Genomic DNA, 15006 nt, shown 5'->3' with positions numbered 1-15006 from the left:
GCAGCCTGTCACGGGCAATTGTAGAGCAGCACACACTCGATATTACTACAATCAAAACTCCCGTGATTGCAAAGAATTTACTTACGGAGGATGTGGAGGCAATGGGAACAATTTTCATACCAAAGAAGAGTGCTTGAACGCTTGCGGCGGTAAGGATCCTTCCATGTGGTTATTAGCCTACATAACGTTGCCCGAAAAAAATTGCCATTGTGTTGTGCATATCAATGCTTTTTTCAGCACTTTAGGGTGCCCATTAAGTTTTTATCGATCACTGTAACTTCAAAAAACATTGCTGTTTCCAGCATTGTCAAAAGCATAAGGAGGACACATAACATTTTGGAAACACTCCTTTATTCCGTCCTTTTTGAAGCCTTCAGGGTATTTTAAAATGCGGGCGATTCTTTTTTCTAGATTCTACTATTATTGTACACGGTATCCGAGTATAGTGGAAAGGCGACTAGTTGTATTCCAATATATTACAAATTGGACAATTTCTTAAGCTACTACAGAAATACAATATTCTAATAGTTATTCTAACCAGATATTAGCACTACTGCTTCTCTACAGAGTTTTATACGGCACAGCAGTAAACATTTGCAATATGTTTCCCGCAAATATGTTATTACTTCCCAAGGAAGTCTTACTTCATAATCAGCAAAACGATATAACAAATTACAGTTACTTCCAAGCGGCGCCTTCGATAAAAAATTTATTGATTTTCCTAAATGATATCCGCTCTGTATCTCTGCACCCATACGTAAAGGGACCCGTCTCTCATGTGTGTTTACATCAGGGTTTCGGTGTGCAACAAAAACCGCAACCGATAACGAAAAAAAACAATATGTTTCGCCAGAACGAAAACGCAACCGAAAGATAACTTTTTGGTTTAGAAAGTAGAAAGAATTTAGTAAAACAAAAAGAAAGTTTTTTTCTGTCTTTCCAAATTCTTTATCTGTTGCAATGACCTAACACATTCTCCCCTTTGCTTTCCGAGGTTTTCTTGACTGCCATACCCTTAAACGAGGCCCTCATTTCCAATTCTAATTCGCTACATGCATAGCAGGGGCCTCTGCTCTGGCCGTCTTTGTGCCAGAGAGAGCGTAAGAGGGTAAACGCTGGTCGTCCGCTGTCGACATGTCGTAGACACTCGAGTCACGGCACGGGGGTTAAAAGAAGTTCCCCTTCAACCACGGTAGTCAGAGTGGCGCTGGCTACCACCCGCCAGTGCAGAAAAACAAAGTACCTCAATAAAAATACCCGAGAAAGTGGAGTGGGAAAAGCCCCGCTGATAGCATAGTTGTCATCGCACCAGGCGTATATTGTGGAGATTGTGGTTCGGTTCCCACCAGGCGGCCAATTTATGTCCACTTTATTTCTGTCTTTCCAAATAATTTATCTGTTTGAATGATCTACCACATTCTCCCCTCTGCTTTCCGGGGCTTTATTGACTGCCAACCCTTATTTCGGTCTTAAGTCAAAGAGCCCCTCATTTGCTATTCTATTTCGCTATATGCATAGCGATGGCTCTGTTCTGGCAGTCTTGGTGCCCTAGGGAGCTCAAGAGGGTTCAACGCTGGTCGACCACTCTCGACATGTCGTAGACACTAGAATCACGGCCCTGTGGGTAAAAAAAAAAAAGGTCCCCTTCACCCCTAGTAGTTCGAGTGGCGCTTGCTACCACCCCCAATCGCTGAAAACAAAAAAATACCTTAATATAAATACCGCAGAATGTGGAGGGAAAACTAGCCGCACCAGGCGCGTATTCTGGAGGCCGTGGGCTCGGCTCCCACGCGGCGGGCATTTTGTCTCCATTTTCTATCCGTCTTTCCAAATTTTTCTTCGGCTTCAATACCCTACCACATTCTCCCCCTCTGTTTTCCGAGGTTTTCTTGACTGTCAACCCTTATTTCGGTCTTAATTCAACGAGCCCCTCATTTCCTATTGTGATTGCCCCGAGGATTATCGTGAAGACGTCGAAGGCTCGACTCGGACGTTCATGCTCACGAGCTCGTACCGTCTGGACCTGCGCTCGGCCCGTTGCCATACGCGACGCCTTGAATAAGCCCCCACGATCAACTACCGTCGTGACTGCTATTCACCTTTACAAGTGGTGAGGTGCGGGGTAACGATCCCCGTACCTCTCGCAATATATATATACCACCCCCAAGCACAGGAAAAAGTGCAATGACATAACTACCCCCGAAAGTGGAGGGGAAAAATAGCCCCGCCGGTAGCGTAGTGGTTATCGCACCACACCAATATTCTGGAGGTCGCGGGTTCGGATGCCACATGGCGGGCATTTTTTTCGCCACTTTCTTTCCAAATTCTCAATCGGTCTCAATTACCTACCATATCCTCTCCTTTGCTTTTCAAGGTTTTCTAGACCAAACTGTATTTCTGTCTTATAAGTATATATGTATATATTGTAGCGAAGACGACGGGACATTCCCTGACAGCGCCATTGTCGTGCATTATCGTGGATCATCATCACTGCCGTGCTTTTGGCACACCTCATCTATCATCATCAGAAGGAGCTTGTGAAGAAGAGGTTCAGCTGGCTCGGCATCACCCCTTGATTACTGACTGCTTCCTCGGTGTTCCTGAGCACCAATAAACCCCTTAACAGTTTGGTGGAGAGTGCGGAGTCCTTGTCCCCACCCTGGAACTTCGCAGTCGGACCATCCCTACGGCCATGCCTGACCCGCCCGTGGTTCCTCCGGCCCAAACCATCATCTGTTCTGGCGCGACCCGGCAACGAGATCCTGCCAAGTTCAGCGGAGCAGAAGACCAGGATGTCGAGGACTGGTTGTCGGCGTACGAACGCGTGAGCACGTACAACAGGTGGGATGATGTGATGAAATTCAACAACGTGGGCTTCTACTTAACTTTACTCGCCGAGACGTGGTTTAATAACAACGTCGCGGGCATAGACACCTGGTCCGAGTTCAAGACGCGCTTCTTGAGAGCTTTTGGCCGTCCCGCCGTGCGCAAACTGCTCGCAGAGCAAAGCTTGCGCACCCGTGCGCAGAAAACTGGTGAAACGTTTACCAGTTACATCGAGGACGTTCTGGACCTGTGCAGGCGTGTCGATCCATCCATGGCCGAAGCTGATAAAATCAAGCACGTCATGAAAGGTATAGACAACGATGCCTTTCAGATGCTCTTGGCGAGGGACCCACGTTCAATTGCTGACTTAGTAAACCTCTGCCAGAGTTTCGACGAGCTTCGGCGGCAGCGAAGCCTCACGCGGCGGCCTTCAGCTCCTGACGACATTTTAGCAAGTTTGATTGGTGACCCCGAAAGCCCTTCATTGTTGTCGCGCATAAAGGAACTTGTCCGTGAGGAAGTCGCTCGTCAGCTTTCTCTGCTGCCTTGCGTTGCCGAGACTCCGTCCCCTGTTGTGCCGACACTCAGGAGGGTGATTCAGGAGCAAGTAGCTGAAGCCCTGCCGCGTACTGCCGTTGTGGATCCTCATCAAATGACTGCGTTAACCGCGCCGATGACGTATGCAGAAACTGCCGCCCGGTAGCCCCCGGCGCCGATTATGACGTGTGCTGACACCATGGGAGTCCCTCCACGTCAGGCCACACCATCTTATCAGCGCCCGGTACCACCGATGGCCCCATTTCCCCCAGTTCGGCCTCCTGCCCAGCTTAACAATGGCTGGCGAACGTGGGACAACCGCCCAATTTGTTTCCTTTGCCGTTATGCCGGGCATGTCGCGAAATATTGCCGCCGCATACCGCCAGCCGCTGCTGTTCTCCGACCGCCGACTTATGGTTTGTCCAACAGGCCGCCAGTGCCTCACGACGTCTCCGATGGATATCACATCAGTCCCTCACCTGCTGACCACCGCGCTTCTGGGAATCGTCGCTCGTCGTCTCCGCGTCGCCGCTCTATTTCTCCGATGCGTCGACGGCAACCCGCTTCCGAAGAGGAAAACTAGCAACCGCAGTTCCTGAGGCAAGAACTGCGTTACGGTCGAACTCTTCAAGGCCTCGTTTTTCTCCCCTGAACGTTATCGACGTATTAGTAGAAGGCAGACCAACACAGGCGTTAGTCGATACAGGCGCTGCTGTGTCAGTGATTAGTGAAGACTTTTGTCGGATGATCAGAAAAGTGATGACGCCGTTGGGTGGCTTCTCGCTGCGTACTGCGAGCGCGCAACACATTCAAGCATTGGCGGCGTGCACAGCTCGTGTCACCATCCAAGGCCTCTTGTACATAATCGAACTTATCGTGCTGCCTTCGTGTTCCCATGACGTTATTCTGGGCTGGGACTTCCTCGCTCGCCACAATGCCGTCATTGACTGTGCGCGTGCGGAGGTTGAGTTTACTTCACAGTGTGACGTGTACAGTGACAAACCGAACGCCGCTAAACTTGTCGTCAGCGAGGACACTACCATTCCGCCGCAGTGCTCTGTTTCCGTGCTTCTGGGCTGTGCCTCTTATACTGACGCCACTGTGCTCTTTACGCCATCTGTGCTCTTCAACCGCCGCAGGCGTCTTCCGCTGCCGTCCGCTCTCTTATCGACCCACGCTGGTGCTAGCCGCATGCTGGTTACAAATTTGTACTCCCATCCGTTATCTTTGCTGCAAGGTGAAACACTCGGATGGATTGAACCTGTCGATCATAATGCCGTAGTTGACGTGCCTGATGATCCACCTCACCTTGATATTCTGGAGTTGAGCCCAGTGTCAGCAGAAGACGCATCTAACTCCGACGTATTTAGTAAGGCCATCGACAACGACCTCGCCCCAACTCAACGAGCTAAGCTGCTGGCACTTCTTCAACGATTTCGGTCGTCTTTTGACTGCGTGAAAGCCTCGCTCAGCCGAACATCAGCAGTGGAACACAACATAGACACTGGCTCGCACCCACCGCTACGACAACGACCCTATCGTGTTTCTCCGAAAGAGCGTCGCATTATTGATGTCCACGTGGATGACATGCTCCAACGCGACGTTATTAGGCCCTCCAACAGTCCCTGGGCGTCACCAGTCGTTCTAGTGACGAAGAAGGATGGATCTATACGCTTTTGCGTCGACTATCGCCGCCTCAACAAGATCACCAGGAAGGACGTCTACCCTCTACCGCGTATTGACGACGCACTTGACTGCCTACAGGGAGCTGAGTACTTCTCGTCGCTTGATTTGCGTTCGGGATACTGGCAGGTGCCTATGGCAGAGGCTGATCGCGCAAAGACGGCATTTATAACACCCGACGGACTCTACGAGTTTAACGTCATGCCGTTCGGCCTTTGCAATGCACCTGCCACGTTCGAGCGCATGATGGACAACATTTTGCGCGGACTAAAATGGAAGATATGTCTCTGCTATTTGGACGACGTCGTAATTTTTTCCCCAGATTTCGACACCCATTTACGGCGCCTGGAGCAAGTTCTGACCTGTCTTGCCGGCGCAAAGCTACAACTAAACCTAAAGAAATGCCACTTTGCTGCACGGCAGTTAACCATACTGGGTCACGTTGTCTCGAAGGACGGTGTTCTGCCCGACGCCTCTAAGCTCAAGGCTGTTGCTGAGTTCCCCAAGCCGACCTCTGTGAAGGCACTGCGGAGCTTCCTAGGCCTTTGCTCCTACTTTCGACGATTCGTCCGCAACTTTGCCACCGTTGTTGCGCCATTGACGCAGCTACTCAGTAATGCTTTCACCGATCTCTCTGCGTGGACCCCTGAATGTGAAAAGGCATTCTTGACGTTGCGGCGACTTCTTACGTCACCTCCTATTCTCCGACATTTTGACCCTGACGCGCCTACGGAGGTCCACACTGATGCCAGCGGGGTCGGCCTTGGCGCTGTACTGGCCCAGCGAAAGTCAGGCTTTGATGAATACGTCGTTGCCTACGCCAGCCGCACCCTTACCCGAGCCGAATCCAACTATTCCGTGACGGAGAAGGAGTGCTTGGCCATTGTTTGGGCGCTGGACAAGTTCCGGCCCTATTTGTACGGTCGCCCTTTCGACGTGGTCACAGACCACCACGCACTTTGTTGGCTGTCCACACTGAAAGATCCGTCAGGGCGGCTCGCACGGTGGGCTCTGCGGCTCCAGGAGTACGACATAAGGGTTGTATATCGATCCGGCCGCAAACACTCCGATGCGGATGCCCTCTCCCGTTCTCCAATGTCAGTGTCCCACGACTCCGCGTGCCTCCGGGCTGACCATGCTGACATGTCACCACTTTCTTTCTCCGACATCCGAACAGAGCAGCGAAAAGACCCCTGGGTTGTTTCCCTCATCTCTTTGCTTTCTGGCACGTCACCCGATCACGGATCTCGGGCTCTGCGCAGGCAAGCTTCGCACTTCACGATTCGCGACGAGTTGCTCTATCGCCGCAACTACGACAACGAAGGACGGAAGTGGCTGCTTGTCATTCCTCGTCATCTGCGCATCGACATTTGTGACACTCTTCATGCCGATCCCACCTGTGGCCATGCAGGGGTGCTCAAAACATACCAGCGAATCCGCCTGCGCTATTATTGGCGAGGCATGTATAACTTTGTGCGCAAGTACATCCGATCATGTGCTACCTGCCAACGCCGCAAGTCACCGCCGTCACGTTCTATTGGTCCGCTGCAGCCCCTTCCTTGCCCGGCGAAACCATTTGACCGTGTAGGCATTGACCTGTACGGGCCTTTGCCCTACACAGCCGCCGGGAATCGATGGGTCATTGTTGCGGTCGACCATCTCACGCGCTACGCTGAAACCGCTGCACTGCCTACCGCCACAGCACGAGACGTCGCCTCCTTTCTATTACGTCGCTTCATATTGCGCCACGGAGCGCCTCGAGAACTCCTAAGTGACCGAGGACGCGTCTTCTTATCCGATGTTGTCGCGAAGCTCCTCACTGAGTGCCGTATTATCCACCGCACCACAACTGCGTACCACCCGCAGACTAATGGCCTCACTGAGCGTTTTAATCGAACTCTTGGTGACATGCTGTCCATGTACGTCTCCTCCGACCACGATGACTGGGACCTTGTGCTCCCCTATGTGACGTACGCATACAATACGGCCATACAGGCTACAACCGGCTTCTCCCCTTTCTACCTACTCTACGGACGAGAACCATCGTGCACTCTCGACACCATACTTCCTTATCGTCCGGATGTCTCGGAGTGCACCCCAGCATCAGAAGCCGCCAAACACGCGGAAGAGTGCCGCCAACTTGCGAAAACCTTCACAGCTGAAGACCAGTGGCGGCAAAAATCTCGCCACGACGACACAGCTTTGGCACCGACTTATTCGCCGGGGTCATTGGTTTGGCTATGGATTCCCTCGACCACCCCGGGACTGTCTACGAAGTTTTTTGCCAAGTATCATGGCCCCTACCGCATCTTGGAGCGTACGTCACCCGTCAACTACATCGCTGAGCCTATGGCCCTCTCTACGGACCTCCGCCGCCGTGGGCGTGAGACTGTCCACGTGCAGCGCTTAAAACCCTATCACGAGCCTCTGGTTTCGTCTGCTCCGTAATTCGCCGCCAGGATGGCGTCTTCTTCCACGGGGGGAAATTGTAGCGAAGACGACGGGACATTCCCTGACAGCGCCATTGTCGTGCATTATCGTGGATCATCATCACTGCCGTGCTTTTGGCACACCTCATCTATCATCATCAGAAGGAGCTTGTGAAGAAGAGGTTCAGCTGGCTCGGCATCATCCCTTGTCTACTGACTGCTTCCTCGGTGTTCCTGAGCACCAATAAACCCCTTAACAATATATATATATATATAGAGAGAGAGAGGGAGAGAGAGAGAGAGAGAAGCAGAAACGGGAAATAAGGGGTTCGGTGAATTAAGACAGAATAAGGGATGGCAGTCAAGAAAACCTCGGAAAGCAAAGGGCGGAATGAGGTAGATCATAGAAACAGGTGAAGAATTTCTTGAGTCAGACAGAAAGTGGTGAAAAATTGCCCGCCGAGTGGGATCTGAACCGACGACCTCCAGAATACCTGTCTGGTGCGATACGCTACCGGCGGGGCTGTTCCCCACCAATTTCTTGGGTATTTAGGTCAAGGTATTTTTTTGTTTCCGGAACTTGTGGGTTAGCCAGCGCCACTCGGACGACTCATGGTGAAGGGGACCTTCTTTTTAACCCCAGGCCCATGCCTCGAGTGTCTACGACATGTTGAGAGTTGTCGACCAGCGTTGAACCCTCTTAAGCTACCTTTGGCACAAGGACGGCCATAACAGAGGCCCTCCCTATGCATGTAGCGAATCAGAAATGAGAAATAAGGGGCTCGGTGAATTAACACAGAATAAGTGTTGGCGGTCAAGAAAACCTCGGGAAGCAAATGGGGGAATGCGTTAGGCCTTAGAAACCCATAAAGACTTTTTTGAGTCTCAAAGATAGCGGTGAAAAAATGGCCGCCTGGTAGGATCCGAACCCACGACCTCCAGAATACCGGTCTGGTTCGATAACCACTACGCTACAGGCGGGTCTGTTTCCCCACCTCTTTCTTGGGTATTTGTGTCAAGGTATTTTTTGTTTCCTGCACTGGGCGGTGGTAGCCAGTGCCACTCGGACTATTCGGGGTGAAGGGGTTCTTCTTTTTAACCCCCGTGCCGTGTATAAAGTTAGGAAATGAAGGGCTCGTTGAGGAAATACAGAAAGATAGGTAGGAAGTCTACAACGCCAAAATAGGCATAGGGGTGTTGTTATGCTCCTTTTTTTACTATGGTTAATGAAGTTCACTTTTTTTAAATATAAGGAAGAAAGAAAGAAAAACACGCTCCCAGAGTGGGGACCGAACCCACGCCTTTCGATTAGATCTCGAATCCTTTACCAATTCGGCTATCTGGGCAACTGTGTTCTCCTTCACTTTCTGGGGTATTTATATTCACTGAAACTCTATCTAACGCTCGAGAGTGGTAGACAGCGCCACTCTGACAAGATGGCGAGAAGGGGACCTTCTTTTTCAACCCCCGGGGCGTGACTCGAATGTATACAGCCTGTCATGCGCGGGTAACTGGCGGGAAGCCCTCTTATGCTACCTTGGCATCAAGGCTGCCAGAACCGAGACCCTCGATAGGCTTTCGCAGAATAACATAGTTAGGAAATGTGGGGCTTGTTAAGGAAATACAGAAAGATAGGTCGGAAGTTTACAACGCCAAAGGAGGCATAGGGGTGTTGTTAGGGTCCTTTTTTTTACAATGGGTAATGAAGTTAACATTTTTAAATATAAGGAAGAAAGAAAGAAAGAAAAACACGTGCCCAAAGTAGGGACCGAACCTACGCCTTCCGTTTAGATCTCGAATGCCTTACCAATTTGGCTATCTGGGCGACTGTGTTCTCCTTCACTTTCTGGGGTATTTATAGTCACTAGAACTGTATCTAGCGCTTGATGGTGGTAGCCAGCGCCACCCTGACTAGACGGGGAGAAGAGGACCTTCATTTTCAAACCCCGGGGCGTGACTCGAATGTCTACAGCCTGTCATGAGCGGGTAACTGGCGGGAAGCCCTCTTATGCTACCTTGGCATCAAGGCTGCCAGAATCGAGACCCTCGCTAGGCTTTCGCAGATTAACATAGTTAGGAAATGAGGGGCTTGTTAAGGAAATACAGAAAGATAAGTCGGCAGTCTACAACGCCAAAGGAGGCATAGGGGTGTTGTTAGGCTCCTTTTTTACTGTGGTTAATGAAGTAAACATTTTTTGAATATAAGGAATAAAGAAAGAAGGAAAGAAAAACACGCACCCAGAGTGCGGATCGAACCTACGCTATTCGATTACATCTCGAATGCCTTACCAATTCGGCTATTTGGGCGCTGTGTTCCCCTTCACTTTCTGAGGTATTTATATTCACTAGAACTGTAATGCTTGAGGGTGGTAGCCAGCGCCACTCTGATCGAAAGGCGTGGGTTCTAACCGAAAGGCGTGAGATCGGTCCCCACTCTCGGCCCGTGCTTTTCTTTCTTTCTTTCTTTCTTATATTTCAAAAAATGTTAACTTCATTACCCATAGTTAAAAAAGGAGTCTAACAACACCCCAATGCCTCCTTTGGCGTTGTAGACTGGCGACCTCTCTTTCTGTATATATATATTTATATATACATTCATATAAACGAGTTAGAACAAACACAACCAAAGACGTTCAACTGGAACATCACAACATAGTTTTGCAGGTGGGAATAGAAAGATGGCGCGCCGCAACTCGCACTGGTTACCATGCCGATCGTTCGCGAGTCATATATACTTTTTTGTGTGCGCTAAACAAACTTCAATTGACGGTCTATGGCTCTCTTGTCTTTCTTACGGATGTGCGGGACTTTTTTGTGGTGTTCAAGTTATCTCTACGAATAACCTGGTCATTTTCCCTAACAACGCAGAAAGCACATATAAGAAGACTACATTTTTATGAAAAACATGTTGTTCATGAGTAGGAAAATGATTTCCTACGGTCGTATCAAGCAGTGGCATAAACAAATATTGGTGATTTTGTGAATATTTCTGTAAAGAAAGAAAGAACTGGAAATGAAATTGTCCTTGTTTTTGTTTGCGTTTTCAGTTCGACGTGGTCCCTGGAGGGGGGGCGCAAGGTGGGAGTGAGTCAGTGGGCCAAGATGCGAGGCCCCAGAATAAAATTTCCCTTTTACAGATACACTTCCAACTATTACAGTGTTTTCATAAATCCTTTGTGTGTCGTAGTCCTATCAGCGTAGGGATATATTTCTTTGTAAAATAAATAAAAGTTTTCTTTTTCTGAGTTTGAAAAGTACTCTTTTAATTTAACGATCACAAGAACTATCAATGAGTAATAAATTAGTTCTGAAAATAAAGCCTCTAATACATGTGCGGCTCTAAACTACGGAGTTCAAAATTCCAAGCCATTGTTTTGAGGCATGAAACGATTTTTATTCCTATCGTTTAGAGCAATGTCGCCCTACAAAAAGAAACAGGTTTCGTCTTGCTTGAAAGACTCTTATAGGGCTTCTTGGCGGGGAGCTGCTCCCACAACAAGTCGAAAGGCAACCCGAGAGCCCACTCTTCCGTGAGAAGCTCGTGCTTATAGGATTCAACGTTGTTACAGCGTTTTTTACAAATGAAAGGGATCAGGTTGGGACTGGTTTTAATATTTTAGCGAAATTCGAAAAGAAACCGAAGTCGATCACTTCTTTTGCATTATCTATGCGAAAATACCCCTGGCACTAGCAGTTCAAACAAGGTGTACATGTCACGAAAACCTATGGTTGAAATATGAAAACCACGATTTACTGTGAACGCTGCGAAGTACCTTGTGCGTCAAAAAGGACGCGTGGAGATTGGGTTGCTACATTGTTCTATGAGAGCTTTCAGCGAATTCTCGAGTGACATTTACCCGTATAGCTTCTCCTATGAGATGATGGCTTCTGTTTTTTTTTGATACCTCCGGTCGCCTGCAATTCGCACGTCACGGGGAACAACCGCACAGGCACGCTGCCTTTAAACAAATTGCGCAGCTGAAAATTTAAATGTTCATATTTATATATATATATATATACATATATATATATATATTTAAATATATATATATATATACATATATATATATATATATATATATATATATATATATGTATATATATTTATTTATTTATTTATGTGCGTGTGTGCAGTGTATACCCCACGATTACGAGATCATATTACCCTATAGTTATTGCCGGAGAATAATGCACATAGAATTCCTAAATCACAGTGAAGGGTACGCCTATGGTATGCTACTTGTTTATTTATGTATTGATGTATTTATTTAGTTATTTTCGATACTGACAGTCTCCTTCCGACACCATAGCAGGTGGGCGTACAGATTGTACATGCAGGTGGTACATAAATAAACATCAGCCCAGAAAACTGAAACCGGAATGCAGTCAAATAACAGTCATCCCAAAGTATAGGGCTAAAATTATGCAAATTAGTTCTGTTTTAATTAGATATAGGAAGAATACGCATCTGACATTCTTGAACACTACACTTGTAAAACATATAACATATACACACTTATACCAAAATGCATAATCAAGTCACACTTTTCACCCTCTGACGATACAAAGAAACCAACAGCAAGAAGAAACGAAATTGTGCATGAAATCCAGTGGTACACTCATGGACAATTCAAATATGAACGGCAGAGGGCACGGCCTAAGATACCGGCGCCGTCACCTGGCAGCGGCCGTCGAAAAAGCACGGGCATGCGCAGTTGAGATGTCGGGTGCGAGGCTGCGTGTCCCACTGCAATACGTCGCCCTCTCGTCGCACGGATGCTTTGCCTTGTCGCAATACCGCAAGAGCGCTGCAAGCACTGCAAGTACTACCGCCACTGGAGCTGAAGGTGTTGGTCGAGTTGAGAGCAATGCGGAGCGTAATTCCTTGCCGCCAAGAATGCGCTTTTGTTTCACGGAGTCACTGCTGAGGAATTTCGCGGATTTGGTGCTTGTAGCCAACAATGGCTATACTACTCGAATTTTTCTCCAATGATAAAGTATACATTAGCTGAAAGCATTGAGTGGGCTGGGAAAATCACAGGCTGAATTTTAATATTCACAAAAATGGGAAGATAGACAGGTCCAACCATTTCATAGGCCAGTTGCGCTTGCACAACCGTTTTGGCGGGCTGGTTTTTTTTTTCTTTTTTTTGGCAGGCACCTGAGTGCTTTTATAAATCTGCAGAGCAGGCATCACTCAGCATGGTTGGGGTGCGAAACAGGTGTTCATTGTTGTTTGCTCAAGCTACTAATTTCCATATGCAAAGATATTTCCGCAATATCAAGCCGGCACACACGGGGGGCAGGCGCTTGCATGAGCCGAGCCCGCAGTGCCCGCCGATGCTAACTCGCGCCGCATCGCCAACAATTGTTTCCAGCTCTCTTGCGGCATTGAGACAAGGCAAGCATGCGAGCGAGAAAAGGGCAACATAAGGCAGTGGGACATGCAGCCTCGCTCGCGACATCTCAACTGCGCATGTCCGTCCGTTTTCTCCGGGCGCAGGCAAATGACGGTACCGGTATCTACGGGCGTGCGCTGGGCAGTTTTTATTCCAATTGCGCACGACTTTACTGAGGCAAATAGAAGCAAATTTGCAAACACTATAGTTAACACTTATATACGCCACTAATATGCTTTTTTGTTGTTCATTCACTTTTATTTTTGTTCATTTTTCATCGCTCGTCCTGTGTGCCTCGCTTAAGCCTTTGTTCCTGTCGCGCTGTATTATTAATAAATAATATGCTTTCACTGGTGGCGCAATGCCTCTGGGGATGAGAGTGTTACCGCATTACAGAAGATATTTTCTAATTCTAATGTAAAGTCAGATAACGATTTCACAATATTTACGGAGGAATCTGAACAGTTCAATTCCCTTATAGCAAGTGGAAAAAAGAGGATTCCTTGCACATGTCATTGCTCTAGGAGTACTCTTTCTCTGTGTGTGAATGTTTGTGCTTGTTAACGTGGGAGTCTCAAGGACGGATGTACAATAATGGGTCAATTGTGTAATGGTTGTGAAGTAGCTGAAAAAGAAGTTTAAGGCACGCTTGTTTTGCTCAAATTGCCAGCGTTTGGGTGCCAGAGCCTGTTATCGTATTTGTGGGGGAATCAGTCTGCTTATATTTGTTGCAGATGAATCTTGCTGCCTTCACCTGTACATTTTCTAGCTTTTGTATGTTAGTAACTGTATACGAAAAGCATTCTTTGTTAGCATATTTTAATGCCGGTCATAACGTAAGCAGTATAGGCTAAAATCTTGGTTGACTGAGTGGCCAACCGAAGGCATCTGCGAAGATAAAAGAGCTTCCGCAGAGCAACCGAAGAATTATAACAGGTGTGCGCATCCCATCTGAGGTTTCGAGTAATCGTGACGCCTAAATATTTTTGTTCATTCACTTTTTCAAGCCTGGTGCCTCCAACGCTGTAATCATACTTGATAGCATTTTCGGGTTATCTTTATGCACACTGTTTTTTTCGACATTTGCCACATGTCGCATCAGCTGGAAGATGACGTAGCGAATCGCTTAGTGCAAGGTGATCTGAATGAGTGTTGATTTCTTTGTAAATATTGCAATTCGTCGGCGAAGAACCTATTTTTGCAAGAGATATAGGCTTTGATAGCGATAATAAAAATAAGAAACAACAAAGGCGCCAAAACGGAGCCATGTGTTACTCCAGACGTCACAGGCAATGTTTCTGACCGTACTTGGTAACACAAGACCTACTGAGAAGGGTCGGTTGAGAAGTCCTTAACCCAATCTGTTAATATTCCATCTCCAGTAGTACTTCAAAGATTTGCAATTATTTGTTGTGACAATGGAATCAAATGCTTTGGCAAAGTCTAGAAGTAGGATATCTGTTTGCCTGCAGTTAGTAGAGAGACCCGCCGCGGTGGCTCAGTGGCTAACGCGTTGCGCTGCTGAGCAAGAGGTCACGGGTTCGATTCCCGGCCGCGGGGGCCGGTTTTCTGACGGAGGCGAAAAGCAAAAACGCCTCTGTGTACGGGATTTCGGCGCACGTTAATGATCCCCAGGTGTTCAAAATTATTCCGGAGCCCTCCAATACGGCGCGCCTCATCGCCTGCGCTTCGTCGGCGCGTTAAACCCTACAATACGTTAGTAGACAGTGCGAAATCATGAACAATTTTTTTTAGTAGCGTGTAGTCGACAATCTGCAGTGAAACCAATGAGGCCAGATGACAAAATGCCATTCGTCTCTAAAAAAGAGTTGTTTGAAGATTATACGTTCCAATATTTTGCAATACGTGCTAGGTACATATATTGCCCTAAAATTTGAAGGATTATCCAGATTTCCTGCTTTGGGAATCAGTAATATTTTAGCTTTTTCCAGTCGTCTGGAAGTTTTGCTACGGCGAGAGATTTTCGGAAAACCAAACCAAGGTATTTGCTGCACCATTCGGCATATCGTTAAGAAAGGAATTGGGGACGTCGCCCAGCCAGAAGATTTTTGGGGTCTAGGTCGAGCAAAAGACGAAATATTACTTCATCAGCTACACCTATTCGGCTGATT

Source organism: Haemaphysalis longicornis, unplaced genomic scaffold (assembly GCF_048455015.1).
Source record: "Haemaphysalis longicornis isolate Haplotype H1 unplaced genomic scaffold, Haemaphysalis longicornis Haplotype H1 scaffold_8, whole genome shotgun sequence".
NCBI classification, from domain to species: Eukaryota; Metazoa; Arthropoda; class Arachnida; order Ixodida; family Ixodidae; genus Haemaphysalis; species Haemaphysalis longicornis.
Note: the sequence above shows the minus strand (reverse complement) of the source record.